Source organism: Lipotes vexillifer, unplaced genomic scaffold, assembly GCF_000442215.2.
Source record: "Lipotes vexillifer unplaced genomic scaffold, Lipotes_vexillifer_v1.1 scaffold912, whole genome shotgun sequence".
In the NCBI taxonomy this organism is placed as follows: domain Eukaryota; kingdom Metazoa; phylum Chordata; class Mammalia; order Artiodactyla; family Lipotidae; genus Lipotes; species Lipotes vexillifer.
The window spans coordinates 1005019-1018875 of record NW_006782931.1 but is presented as its reverse complement, the minus strand read 5'-3'; positions in this window follow the sequence as shown (position 1 = coordinate 1018875).

The window sequence follows — 13857 nt, the reverse complement described above, 5'->3', positions numbered from 1 at the left end:
ACACTGATTTTCTTGGGCTTTTAATGCCCAAGACCAGCCAGCCCGCCTGCACGCCTCATCTCATCAGGACCAAGGCTGTTCTTTCAACGACAAGGGGGAAGCTTGGTTTCTTCTCTGATGTCCCCAATACCCCATCCATTTCATGTTATAGGACCGTAAGACAGGGGAGCCCACAAATACTCCTTAAAACAGGCAAGCAGCTACTTGAGAGTTATAGACAGACAAAATACCTGAAAAGTGACTGAAATTTGACATCTATGCCAGTGAATGACTTATAAACTAAGAAATGGAATTTCTTTGGACTATAGGCTCTCCTGGGCATAAAAAAACCCAACAAAACCTTTTCATTTTGAAGTTTCTAAGCAGGGCGCAATGCTTACTGTTGACGTGGAGGGGCTCTTTTCTTGGCTAAGCATTGTAACATCTCTTACATTTGGAGGACAGTTATTTGGAAACTTCAGCTGTCCAAAACTGAGGCAAGAACCTGGAAATAAGCAGCTTTTAAGCTGCCAAAGTCATTGACATGCAATTCATGTATGGAAACTCAGGTACTTTATGCAGCGCTCACTCTCAGCACGTTGGCCCGTCCTCCTTTTTTTTTTTTTTTTTTTTACACACAGAGTTCCCAAAGAGCTTCTCTTACCTGGTTTACTAGCCCAGAGAAGAGTCAGAGACTCTGCTGCTAGAAGTAGACACATTTAGAACAGAAAGCAGTGACAGCTAATAGCTTGGCAGTGGGACTAGAGGCCAAATAAAAAAATTAAAAAACCCAATTAAAAAATGCAGAACTCAAAAGTATGGCAGCTCATGAATTATCCCAATATAACACACACACACACACACACACACACATGTATATGCATACATATTAAGTCTGGAAAATATACCATAGTTTGTGCTTATGACCCCAATTTAGTAAAAAGAATAAAAAATCATACACACACATTTTAAAAGTCTGGACAAATGCATCAGTAGTGTTGGATAAATGAATTCCCGTTTATCTCATTTATCCAGAATAATAAGGGAATGGGGATTTGGAGTATTTTAACTTGAGGTTAACCTACAGGTAATATGTGTCAGCCCAAGGTCTTTTCTTTGGAATACCAGCCCTGTGATATGGTTATCAAAAGTGTTCATTGGACATATAAGTTTGGGAAAGGCTGCATATTAGAGCCTCCTGTTGGAGATGCATGATGCGTATTAATCCTTTGAAAGCTCTGTGAAACACTATAGTAAAGGCACCTTGTTTAACTTTGTATAACCCAGGCTGTGACTCAGCATTCTGTATTTATTTCTTTTTCTTTTTCTTTTATTTATTTTTGGCTGCGTTCGGTCTTCGCTGCTGCGTGTGGGCTTTCTCTAGTTGCGGCGAGCGGGGGCCACCCTTACATTGCGGTGCGTGGGCTTCCCACTGCGGTGGCTTCTCTTGCTGCGGAGCATGGGCCCTAGGCACGAGGGCTCAGTAGTTGCGGCATATGGGCTCAGTCTTTGTGTCTCGCTGGCTCTAGAGCACAGGCTCAGTAGTTGTGGCACACGGGCCCAGTTGCTCCGCGGCATGTGGGATCCTCCCGGACCAGGGCTCGAACCCGTGTCCCCTGCACCGGCAGGCGGATTCCCAACCGCTGCGCCACCAGGGAAGTCCCGACTCATCATTCTTGTAAGTGCTCAAATTACAAGTGCTCAAATGAAAAAGGGAATTTGTTGGTTCAGGCAGTTGAACAGTCTAGGGCTTTTATCTGTGGGCTTTAGGCACAGCTGGATCCAGGGCCTTGAATGCTGTGATGGGGGCTTGGTCTTCATCTTTTGGCTTTCTTTTCTTCTGCATTGCCCTCTTAGGCAGGCTCTTTCCATGTGGTAGTTTCCAACAATTCTGACCTTACAGTATCCTTTTAGCTAAAGGGCTTCTTTCCAGTGGTTCCAGTAAAAATCCCTGAACTGAGTCTGTCTTGCCTGGCTGTGTCTCATGCTGGTCCCTGAACTGATGGCCATGGCCAGGGAGATGGAAAATACTCACTGTCCAGGCCAGAGTCGGGGTCCACCCCTGGACTGAGCAGTGTGTGTGTGTGGGGTCAATCCCATGTGAACTACACGAACTGTGGGAGGGCTGGGAGTGAGGGGGATGCCCCAGAGAAAACTGGGATATGGTTTCCAGGGAAGGGAGGGATAAATGCCGAGCATGCAGAAACAATCGTTTCCAACTCCAACAACAGAGTCCTTTTATTGTGCAAAACCTATTGGAACACAGATGGAGAAATACTGCCAAGAGCTCATCATAGATTTTTTGTTTTTAAACATCTTTATTGGAGTATAATTGCTTTACAATGGTGTGTTAGTTTCTGCTTTATAACAAAGTGAATCAGCTATACATATATCCCCATATCTCCTTCCTCCTGCATCTCCCTCTCATCATACATTTTTCTGAAAGAAGTTTAGAATGCAGTAAAACACATATGCATGCAAACGTGTGGTTGGACCTTTCTTTGATGATGCAGAAACACAGTGGATCCTGCCGTGCCTCAGGGTCCTGCTCACCGTCCGTTGAGATTGTTTGGCTTATTGATAAATGGGAAGTTATGGCACAGCCGGAGCGCAGGGCACAGGGAGCCTGAGAAAGTTCATGCACAGGACAGTGGACACAAGTGCGTATCTCCTGTGTCGTATCTCCTCTGTCGAGTTCCCACAGCACCAGCACATACCACCTCACTTTATACACACACAGACCTCTCTGTGTTTGTTATTCTCCTGTCCAGGTGGGGAGTTGAGGCTCAGAGAGGTTAAGCAACTTGGTGAATTACTCACAGGCTTGCTCAGGGCATTGGATGAAAAGATGTATGTAAAACAAACCTTGTGAACAGTGAAGACGTTTTTGAATGATGCCATGGGTTTGGAGGAAGGGGAGCGCTACTAGAGACAGGCAGGAGGCTCTTGAAGTTGAGAGAAAAGAGTGGAATTTGGAAAGCTTTTAAAAGGCTCTGTGGTTTGCAGGTGTGTGGCTTCAGAAATAATAAGGTTGAAAGAACTTTGGGAATGGTAATTGTATGTGTGAGTGATTGGCCACTGTACCTAGTACTGAGTTAGCCTTCAGACCTAGTCAGTAATTGCTTCTGGACACACACACACACACACATGGGTACAAAAATGTTGATTAAGTTGCAATAGGGCTTCTTTCCATGATACTCACTTACTTACAAGTGTAATGTATAAAGAGGAATGATTACATTTAGAGATGAAGGTTATTTGCAGAGATTTTTACATTTTAAGCTTTTGGTCTACAATAGTTAATCACTTTAGAAAAAGATGCCTTGGGATTTTCCAAGGAAAAAGTTATTTTCATCTTGTGATTTGGTAACATACAGTCACATCTGCTGTGTATGTTTTATTATAAGCTCTCAAAGGGAGGCGGCTGTGTCCCTGAGATCTGAACATTGCTGTATCTCCTACCTCTGCTTGCCTGGCTGCCCCAGGGGTCTGTCTGACTTGAGGCTATCACAGTGTCTGTGCAGCCCTTTTCCCAGACTCCTGGGTCAGCCATAGTTCTCGCCATGCCCTTGCCCTGTGGGCATCTCCAGGGGACCCATCCAGATGGCCCTTAGGTGTTCTCCCGCGTCTCCATGGGCTTTCGTTTCCTCTACTCCATCCAATGAATTCCCTGTCTGATGGGTGTTTTCCCAGAAATCTTCCCTTCTCCCTCCACACATCCCATCGTATGTGCCTCCGCCCCCTAGATGCACCTCCCTGCCCCCTACAGTCCCACAGCTGCTGTCTCAGCTCCGTCACCAGGAGGGAGAGCACGCCCCGTCTGTCATAGCGCTGACCACCCACCCTCGTCCTCCCCTCCCAGCCACCTGTACACACATACATACATAGATTGGTTCATTCCTTCAGAAAATATTTATTAGGTGCTTCCGGCTATATTAGTAAACAGGGCAGATGCAGATCCTACCCTTCGTGGGGCTTACAGTCTAGTGGGGGAGACAGACGCTCAATAATAAATAGGTGTACTGTGCAGTTCACTAATATATGACTGTATCTAATAGTGTGGAATATATAATAGAAATGCAGTAATACGCACATGATAAATAAAAAGCATCCTGTGTATTGTACGTTAGAAGGTGGTAAGAGCCATGGGAAAAGGAAAAGGTGATGGGGATTAAATAGGGCCCGGGAGCTCTGGGAGGTACAGGGTGTCTTGAAGGGAACGGTCGGGGTGGACCTCACTGAGAAGGGGGACTTGAGAGTCTCAAAGGGAGAGGTGAGGCTGTCAGGGAGCAGCTAGCACAAAGGCCCCGAGGTGGGCACAGTTTGGCCTAGGGGTGTCCAGGGAGCAGTCAGGAGGCCAGTGAGGGCTGTAGAGACCATTGCCAGGAATTTGGCTTTTACTCTAAGGGGAGCCAACTGAGAAGTGCCCAGATCAGATTTCTATTACAGCTGTCACTGTGGTCACCCTGACGGCTGCTGTGAGGGTGGCAGTGGGCAAGGCTAGAAGCAGGGCTCGGTAGGAGGCTTATTACATAGAGAATGATGCAGGTCCACACCTGGCTGATAGAAATGGGGGCAATGAGTAGACTACACTGTTTTGCTGATTGGAGGTGGAGTGAGATTAACAGGGAGTCAGCATGACCCCAGAACCTTTGGGCTGAGTGCCTGGAAGGATGGAGCTGCTGTCCACTGAGGTCGAGGCAGGCTGGGATAGGGCATCTGAATGCAGGACCGCCATTCAAATGGGAAGCGAGGTGCAGTGAGGCCTTTGAAGAGGCTCTGCAGCCAGACAGGCCTGGCACTTCCACTTACCGCTGTGATCCCAGTGTGGTCCCTGGTAAGGGGTGACTGGAATATCCTAGAATTTCCAGACATGTTTCCTCTTTCTGCCTCTCCTTTCTCCACTACAGCTTTTAGGGAGAAAGGGGTCTTTCCGGAAGTACAGAAGGAAAGATCTTCTGAGTTACCAGGCACCGGGATGGGTCAGGTAATTGTAATTGCGTTGGGTGCTCTGAGGGAGGGGGAGGGCAGGGAGTCAGCTTGAAGGGTGGTGATGGCTTCCTTGAGATTGTAAGTATGATGCTGAGGTGGGACTCCCCTCACCTCTCCCCCTTCCCTCCTCTGTCTCCTCTCTCCCCAGCCTCTCCAGCCACAGTCATCCAGATCTTGTCCTGTAGGATTTCTTCGTCCTTCTATCATGTCATGCAGTATAGTCTTCCGTTGGTCATTGTCGTCTTTATTCCCACCCATCATCATCTTTTCAGCAGAACAACAGATCGTTTTCGGGGATCCACTCTATTTACAAGAGGAGATGTGGTAAATAAATCTTACAGCCTCCATATTTGTCCCACCCTGGGTGCCAGGGAAACTCCCAAGGGAGGAGTAGGTGGTGGTGGGTATGGCGGCCAGTGTTCCATGGCTCATGGGAAAGTGACAAGGGGGGAAGGAGGATGGACCCTGGAGCCTTCAAGGAGCTGAGGCCAGTCACCCAGAGAAAGCAGCCAGAGATGAGGCTGGGCTTTTGTGGGGTGCCTCAGGACATTTTAAGGAGTCTGTCCCTTATCCTGACAACAGTAGGAAGGTGGAGAAGGCTTTGAAAAAACAGAGGACTGGTATAACCCAAGCCGTCGTTTGAGAATATTTCTTTGTGAATGAATTTAAGCTGTTTTGGCTGACCAACAATTTCCAGGTTATCTTGGTAAAATGGGAGCTCCATCAAGAGAGGCTGGAGTTCTGTGTTTCCACCTACACAGCCTCACTCCCTAAGATGGTGTGTTTCAGTGGAAACAATCTCAGACCAAATTCTGGCACAGGCATAAATGCTCGCAAACTGGCCCAATGCTGCCACATAACCTGCTCTGTGAACTTGAATAAATCCTATCGTTCCAACCCTAGGCACTCTGACAGTTACTCCAAGGTGGATGTTCTTGTGAGAAGATCAGCCAGAAACTTCTCTGGTCAGATCAAGCAAGAGTTGGGTGCGGGGAGTGGGGATACACAGGACCAAGGAGAGCTCTGGACTTGGAGCTCTAGGCTGCTGGGTTTGCTGGATACTTAGATGGTTTGTACAAGGGCAGTGGTGCTTGTGTACCCTTTCCAGTCCTCTAATATAGCTAATTTCACTGGTGTGTAATTAATGAACTTTGTGTAATTAACACACCCTCTGGTGCAGATTTAGATAACGATCTTTGAAATGCTTGCAATGGTCACTTTTGGAGGGTAGATTTATGAATAGGTAATTAAATTGTTAGCTGGCTGCCCCCTAGGGTGTAGGGCTTTTTAAAAAAATATTTATTGATTTATTTGGTTGTGCTGGTCTTAGTTGCTGCAGGTGGGCTCCTTAGTTGTGGCTCGCCGGCTCCTTAGTTGCTGCACATGGGCTCCTGAGTTGTGGCTCTTGGGCTCCTTAGTTGTGGCACGTGGGCTCCTTAGTTATGGCACGTGGGCTCCTTAGTTGTGGCATGCATGTGGGATATAGTTCCCTGATCAGGGATCGAACACAGTCCCCGTGCATTGGGGGTGTGGAGTCTTATACATTGAGTCACCAGGGAAGTCCCAGGGTGTAGGTTTTTTTTTTTTTTTTTAACATCTTTATTGGGGTATAATTGCTTTACAATGGTGTGTTAGTTTCTGCTTTATAACAAAGTGAATCAGTTATACATATACATATGTTCCCATATCTCTTCCCTCTTGCGTCTCCCTCGCTCCCACCCTCCCCATCCCACCCCTCCAGGCGGTCACAAAGCACCGACCGAGCTGATCTCCCTGTGCTATGCGGCTGCTTCCCACTAGCTATCTACCTTACGTTTGGCAGTGTATATATGTCCATGCCTCTCTCTCGCTTTGTCACAGCTCACCCTTCCCCCTCCCCATATCCTCAAGTCCGTTCTCTAGTAGGTCTGTGGCTTTATTCCTGTCTTACCCCTAGGTTCTTCATGACATTTTTTTTTCTTAAATTCCGTATATATGTGTTAGCATACGGTATTTGCCTTTCTCTTTCTGACTTACTTCACTCTGTATGACAGACTCTAGGTCTATCCACCTCATTACAAATAGCTCAATTTCGTTTCTTTTTATGGCTGAGTAATATTCCATTGTATATATGTGCCGCATCTTCTTTACAGGGTGTAGGTTTAAGTTAATTTTACACGTATGCCTCAGTTTACGTTGATGTATTTGCAGGTAGTATAACGAGAGTGCTGGCTGCTATATGGGAAGTGGATTGGAGGAGACTGGAGTCCAGTCGGGATACCTTTGCAGAAGCCCCAGTGAGAGAGGATTAGGAATAAAAGGAGCCATCCCTGCCTTGCTGACTGGAAAGAACCAAATGAGGAAGAAAACTGGGCTGGAGATTCCCCCAAACTTGGAAGAGGAGGGCACGTTGGCGTTTGTGGTGGGATGTGTCTGTTTTCTTGGTTGGACCCTGAGCTCCTTGGGGGCTCAAAGCAGAGACTAGGCTTTCACCCTGTGTCCTCAGGGTCCAGCCTGTGCCTGGCACAGAGTTGGTGCTTAGTTAGAGTTGGTGAAACTCTGAGGGAAGGGGAAGGTATGTGATGGGAAAAGAAATCAGGGAGAAGGAGATGAGATCAGAAGAGACAGGACTGCCTGGTGGGGGCGAGTAGAGTGAGGTCCAGTAGGACCAGATGAAGAGGTAGGTGGTTTTCCATCCCAGCTGGGCCCAAGTTGCAGAGGCTAGACCTTCACAAGTGCAAAAGGAGGGGAGGATCTAGGTCATGGGGGTTTGCTCCCAGGTGGTTACCTTGAGTGTCTCCACTCCAGTAGCGGGGAGGTGTGCAGGTGAAGAAATCCAGCTCAGGAGTGGCTGGTCCATGAATCTGGCACCTGCTCTGTGCCCTGGCACTGTGACTTGCTGAGCTCCAGCTGTGGGACGGAGAGCTACCTGGATGACTGGCGAACAACTTTATCATCCTTCAGCTGACCTCAGCTACGTCATTTCCTGGCCCTTTCATTGTTATTTGAAAAATGGTGGTGGGGACTGGGGGAATAAAACCAAGCCCATGACACACTTCATCACTGCACTCCCTTCCTTAACCATTAAACCTTTCCTAGAGTTGCTCACCTGGTGACTAAGTTGTTCACAGCTTGTCTACTATCCTTCGTGGGATTTGTAACTAGGTCACCCCTGGTATCACAAAGACCTGGAGGAAGGCTGTTTATGGCATCTTGGAGAGGGAGGGAGCAGGTTTCCCAGGCATGCTTTCTGGTCTGGATGCTGACTGTGCAATCTCTCAGGTCCTCCTAAGCATTCTGCTTAAGCAAACATTATTTATGTTCGGCAGGAGAACCATTCCCCACTGTCTGCTTTCTCTTCACTCACATAAAACTGCACATTTAATGTCTGTTTACACGTATATAAACTATATCTTTAGGAGCAGCCTGGGAAATCCTTGGTTGAAGTTGGATTTTGCCTTTGGAAAACAGAGGTGAGTGACATCTGTATATAGTGTTATCAGAAGCGTGACACATGTGGTTGATGGAGACCAGGTGCTTCACAGAATCCATTTGAGTGAAGCTGTAAACCTCTTGTTGACAGAGAAGGTGACAGCTCAGTTCTTATTAGCAGGCACTTCATTACCAATACCTGCCTTCCAATTTTAGGGGTGGCAACAAACAGTTGAAAACCTTGGGGAGCTGTGAGTAAGAAGCTGAGATTTGGTTGAAGATAACAGTCTCTGATCAGCTCACACACATTTGACCTGTGAAAGCATCTCCAAGTGGGCAGGATGGGTGGGTGGGGGAAGATTAATCTTAGAGGATTGGTAGAATTCATTGGGTATTCAGTTCTTTACTATTGACTTCAAGGCTTGCATCAACACCGATATTTTCCTGATTGGCAGTCTATGACATGGGTAGATAACCTTCCCTGAGTTAACTCACATTCAGTGCATTCTGAGTCTGAATCCTGAAGTCCTTAAATCACAGTTGGTTCATCAAACAAAATGCGGGACAGAGAGAGAAAAAACCAAGGGGGTGTCACCTTATTTTGTTTCCTAATTTGTTCTTCCATGGGTTAGCTTGCTAGACAGGTCAGCTTTCATTGGGTTATTTCCCAAAAGCCTCATCCTTCTCTCTACCCCACGATTCCGTTACTCCTTGTGGATGAATTTGCCTATTTTGGGGAGCCCTGTGGATAGATTATTGAGATCTGACTTGTCTCATTTAAGCTGAGAACCATTAATAAAATTGGGTTATTTCCTTTAGGTTTATTTGCAGGATGAGGTGAGAGGATAATACCATGCTGTTTATGAGAAAGCCTACCACTTGGTAAGTGAGATATCCTTAATTTTACCTTTTACTTTACTTGTGTATTTGCTCATGAATGACTATTTCTCCATCTTCTTCTTCTTTTTTTTTTTTTTTTAACTAAGTCAGAGGAGACGGGATTTATGTGTACATTTGGGTATTTTGAATTGAGACTCTGTTGTACTTTGGGATTATAAAATAGTATCTGTCTCGGGAAGTATTTCTGGAAGTTTGTCAGTATTCTGGTGAATGTTTGAGTTTGCTACGTGGATGGATCTGTTTTCTTCCCAAGATAGAGCTTGGTTCACTAATACCTCTCTTGTTTACGCTGTTGTCTGGTACTAAACTTTTAAGGAATGACTGAAGTGTTTCTCAATTGAAAATGGAAACATAGGCGAGGGTCTCAGAAAGCTGACAATGGGAAGTAACGTGACATAGCAAACGTTCTGCCAGCCCTGCCCGTCATGTCATCTCCCCATCTCTCTAAGGTAGCCTGGATGATGATAATAGCAATTAACATTCAGTGAATGTTTCAGTGACATGCCAGGCACGTCATGCCATTCCTAGAAAATGGCATTGCTAGAAAATGCCATGACATTCTATTTCCTCGACAGGAATGAACCATTTCTTTACAACAGCCCTATCCCATGAGGTATCCTCTCTTCAAAGGTGAGGAAGCTGGGACATGAGTGAGCTCTGGTGATTGTTGATCAGTCTGGTCTCGATGGGCCCACAGATTTTCTGAGCTCATCTTGTCAAAGTCCTGGAAACTTCTGAGGCCAAGCAGGGCACTCTCGCATGAGGAGTTACAATCCTAGGACTGGCTCATGGTTAAGATTCCAAACTTTTACACTGTGGTTGGTGGCATCTTGGTCAGAATCTCTCTTTTTCGCCTGCTGAGCTTTGTGATTTTGGCTGGAAGATTTTCCGTACGTTCTGTCTGAGCCCTTCCCACCCTTTGAGCCTTCCTGGCTTTTCGCTCTGGCGTCTCTGACTCCTTCCCCCCCAACCCTCCGCGGGGGTCTCTGTGAAACATTGTTTGGTTGCTGGTATGTGAGTATTTATAGCGCTAGCATCGGTCTTTTCTTTAACGCAAACCCCACCACTCCTTAGAAAATAATTAGAATGTCAAGAAGAGCTTTCTGGCATATTTTTACACTGTTCAGTAGAGTGTCACGTGCTGGGGTGAGTTGCTGGAAACAGGCTGGAGTTGGGCTTTCAGGCTGGGGTCCCTGGAGCGTATCTCACACAAAGGTTCCTGTGTGGACATCTTCCGGGTCTGGGGACACGCTGCCCTTTCACCAGAGCCTGTTTATAAAGAACTCTACAAGTATGCTTTTGTTTTCTTCTGCACTCTCTATAGTAGCTTTATTAAATGCTTTAAAAGTAGGGGGAGCTAGGAGCCCTCCGATGCCATGAGAATTGATTTTAGGGGGTGAGAAAGCAACAACTCCATTAAAAGTCCCGCCATCGTCTTCTCCCAACCTCTGAGCAGTAGGAGAGAAAGGTGCCCGCACCTGGGCGGCCACAGCTGCTCGGCTTGCACGCAGAGGAGCTGAGGCCAGCATAGTGGGGAACAGCAAGGCTCTGGCTAAAAAGCCAGGCTGCTCAGGTTTGAATTCTGGGTGACCTTGGGCTTCTGTGGGTCTCTGTCTACCCACATGTCAATGGCGATGATCATAGGGTGCATGTGAGGATTGAATGTAGGAATGATCTATAGATGGGAGCCCCGACAAGGGCGCACACCTAGGATTTCAGCACGCAGCCGCTGCACGCGGTGCGTGCCCTCGGGGGCAGGAAGCCTGACCGGGAGTGAGACCCCTCCTGCTCCGAGTCTGCGCACACCCCCCCCCCCCAACCCCTGAGATGCCTGCACTCGCTCTTCCTCCTGACGGTGCCGTGGCTCCCTTCTTCCCTCTACAGGCATGTACCACGCTTCATCGTGCTTTGCTCTATTGTGGATCGCAGATACCGTGTGTATTACAAATGGCACGTTTGTGGCAACCCCACCCTGAGCAGGTCTCTTGGCGCCCGTTTTCAAACAACATTCGCTCACTTTGTGTCTTTGTGTCACATTTTGTTAATTCTCACAATATTTCAAATTTTTCATCATGATTACATTTGCTATGGTGATCCGTGATCAGTGATCTTTGATGTTACTACTATGACTTGCTGAAGGCTCAGGTGATCTTTAGCATTTTCTAGCAAAAAAGTATTTTTACTTAAGGTATGTACATTGTTTTTTTTTTTTTGCGCGACACGCGGGTCTCTCACTGTTGTGGCCTCTCCCGTTGCGGAGCACAGGCTCCAGAAGTGCAGGCTCAGCGGCCATGGCTCACGGGCCCAGCCGCTCCGCGGCATGTGGGATCTGCCCGGACCGGGGCACGAACCCGTGTCCCCTGCATCGGCAGGCGGACTCTCAACCACTGCGCCACCAGGGAAGCCCTATGTACATTGATTTTAAAGACATAATGCTATTATACACTTAATAGACTACAGTATAGTGGAAACATAATTTTTATATGCACTGGGAAACCAAAAACTTCGTGGGAATTCCTTTATTGTGATATTTGCTTTACTGCAGTGGTCTGGAACCAAATCCTCAATATCTCCGAGGTCTGCTGACACATGGGGTCATAAATGAGATGATTGTCAAAGACAGCACTAAGCCTCAATTTGTGCACATCTAGCTCTTCTGGGTTCATGGCCCACAGCTTCCCATGCAAAGCTGAAAACTGCGATTCTTCCATTTTAGCCAAACTCACATAAGTGACTGGGAACCAGCCTCACCCCCCTGCCCAAAACAAGATAGGAAGGCTGAGCTTAATAGAGACTCGGACGACAAGATTTAAATAAATAAGCTGTATTATCTGTACAAAAAATATAAACAGAGTTTTGTGTTTTAGAGGAGGAAGTGCCTCCTTCCACATTCTTCAGCAGCCCTAATAATCTTCTGGTGCTGCTGAGTCACAATTCACAGAACAGACAGTAAATGTACATTCATCTCATGCAAGGAGCACGCTGCTGCCCGCCCCAAACCTAGGTCCTCCAAGCTCGCTCTGAAACCCACCTCCACCTGCTACAACCCGACACGTGATGGAGCTGGAGGACACCTGCTATTTAGGAAATGTAAATATTGGCCACCGGTTTTCCATAGCTATTGAGCTAGATATTATCAGCCACATTAGTAGTAGTATGGAATCTGTCTTGCACATTCCATGCATAAGTACTGTGTCACAAACGAATCCCCTCTTATTGCCCTGTCATCCTGTGCTAGCTTTTACAATGTATTCTGTACATAGCGAATGGATCCAGAGTTAAACATCAGGTTCTATTAAAAATAGGAACAATACAATAATCACCACTGAGTTTACAGGAACACAACTGCAGGAAGTTAATAAAAAGTCCCCCAAATATATATTTTTTTTTTTTCCTGGAAGACAATGTACAATTATTAATATTGCACTTTTTTATACAGGAAATCCTAATAAATATTCACAAAAGATATACAGACATAGAAAACATTCTCTTTTATTTTAAATAAACATTACACTGATTTTTAGGAACATGATTTCTTAGAGCCCATTATTGTGGTGAGGAAGAAAGAACTACCTTAACTGTCCATAGCTCACCTGGGGAGAACACAAAGCATAATGTCTCCCCCACTAACTTGTACTTCCAGGCTGGCTAGAAAATGCAGCCCTGATGTCAGTGGTGGCCCCGGGGTGTGTGACGTTTTGCGAGTCTGTATGTGAGGGGGCGGTTTGGCTGAGGGGTGAGTGACTCCGGCCACCCTGCTCTGCCCCAGCTGCTACTAAATTGTGGCCACTGGGATTGGGGGGCGCAGGCCAAAATCACTCACTCCTAAACGACCCTGCTGAGTGAGCACTTTCATTGACCATGAGCCACGATGTCCCAAATTTTCAGTTTCGCCACTTTGCTGCCGCCCCGTTACTGTAGCTGACGGGCATTACTGGAGTGTGTATGCTGCTTTGCCCACTGAGTTAGCCAAACCAATTGTATATTAATTCTGGTAAGAGTTCACAGTATTTCACTGTGTGGAGGGAATGGGTTGAAAAGCCTTTGAGGAGCGTCTGGGAAGCTTTAGTTATCCTTTGGCTTTGCCTCTGTGCCCCATCGCCCCGCCCCGGCCTGTTGTGTGAATACAGGGCAGCCGTCACCGTGCCCCGGGAGGGGCCCACGCAAGCCTGCGGTTCCACCGGTGTCCCGGTCGCTCTCATCTGATGGATACTCTGGCAACTTGAATAGTGGGTTGGTTTTTGGCCAGCTGACCCCAGTCCTTGGCCCTCAGGTGGAGCAGTAAAAACCATATAGGCAGGAAACCCAGCCTACTCATGAGCGAAACACCCTGGCCCAGGTCAGCAGTTCGTTCCGGGCTGGGGGATGCTTGATTCGGAGACGCCAGGGGTGGCCTGACTGTGCAGCTAGGCCCCGTCGTCTCACCAGCTCTGCCATGGGGGCACGGGCAGAAGTTCACTGAGTGGCTCGCTCGGGGACCCCTCTGCGCTGCAGGGAGGGCATACCTCCTGCATAGCCCGGGCCCCAGGGCTCTGCCTTCCTGGGGGCAGCAGAGCTGAGCACCGCAGCCTCCCC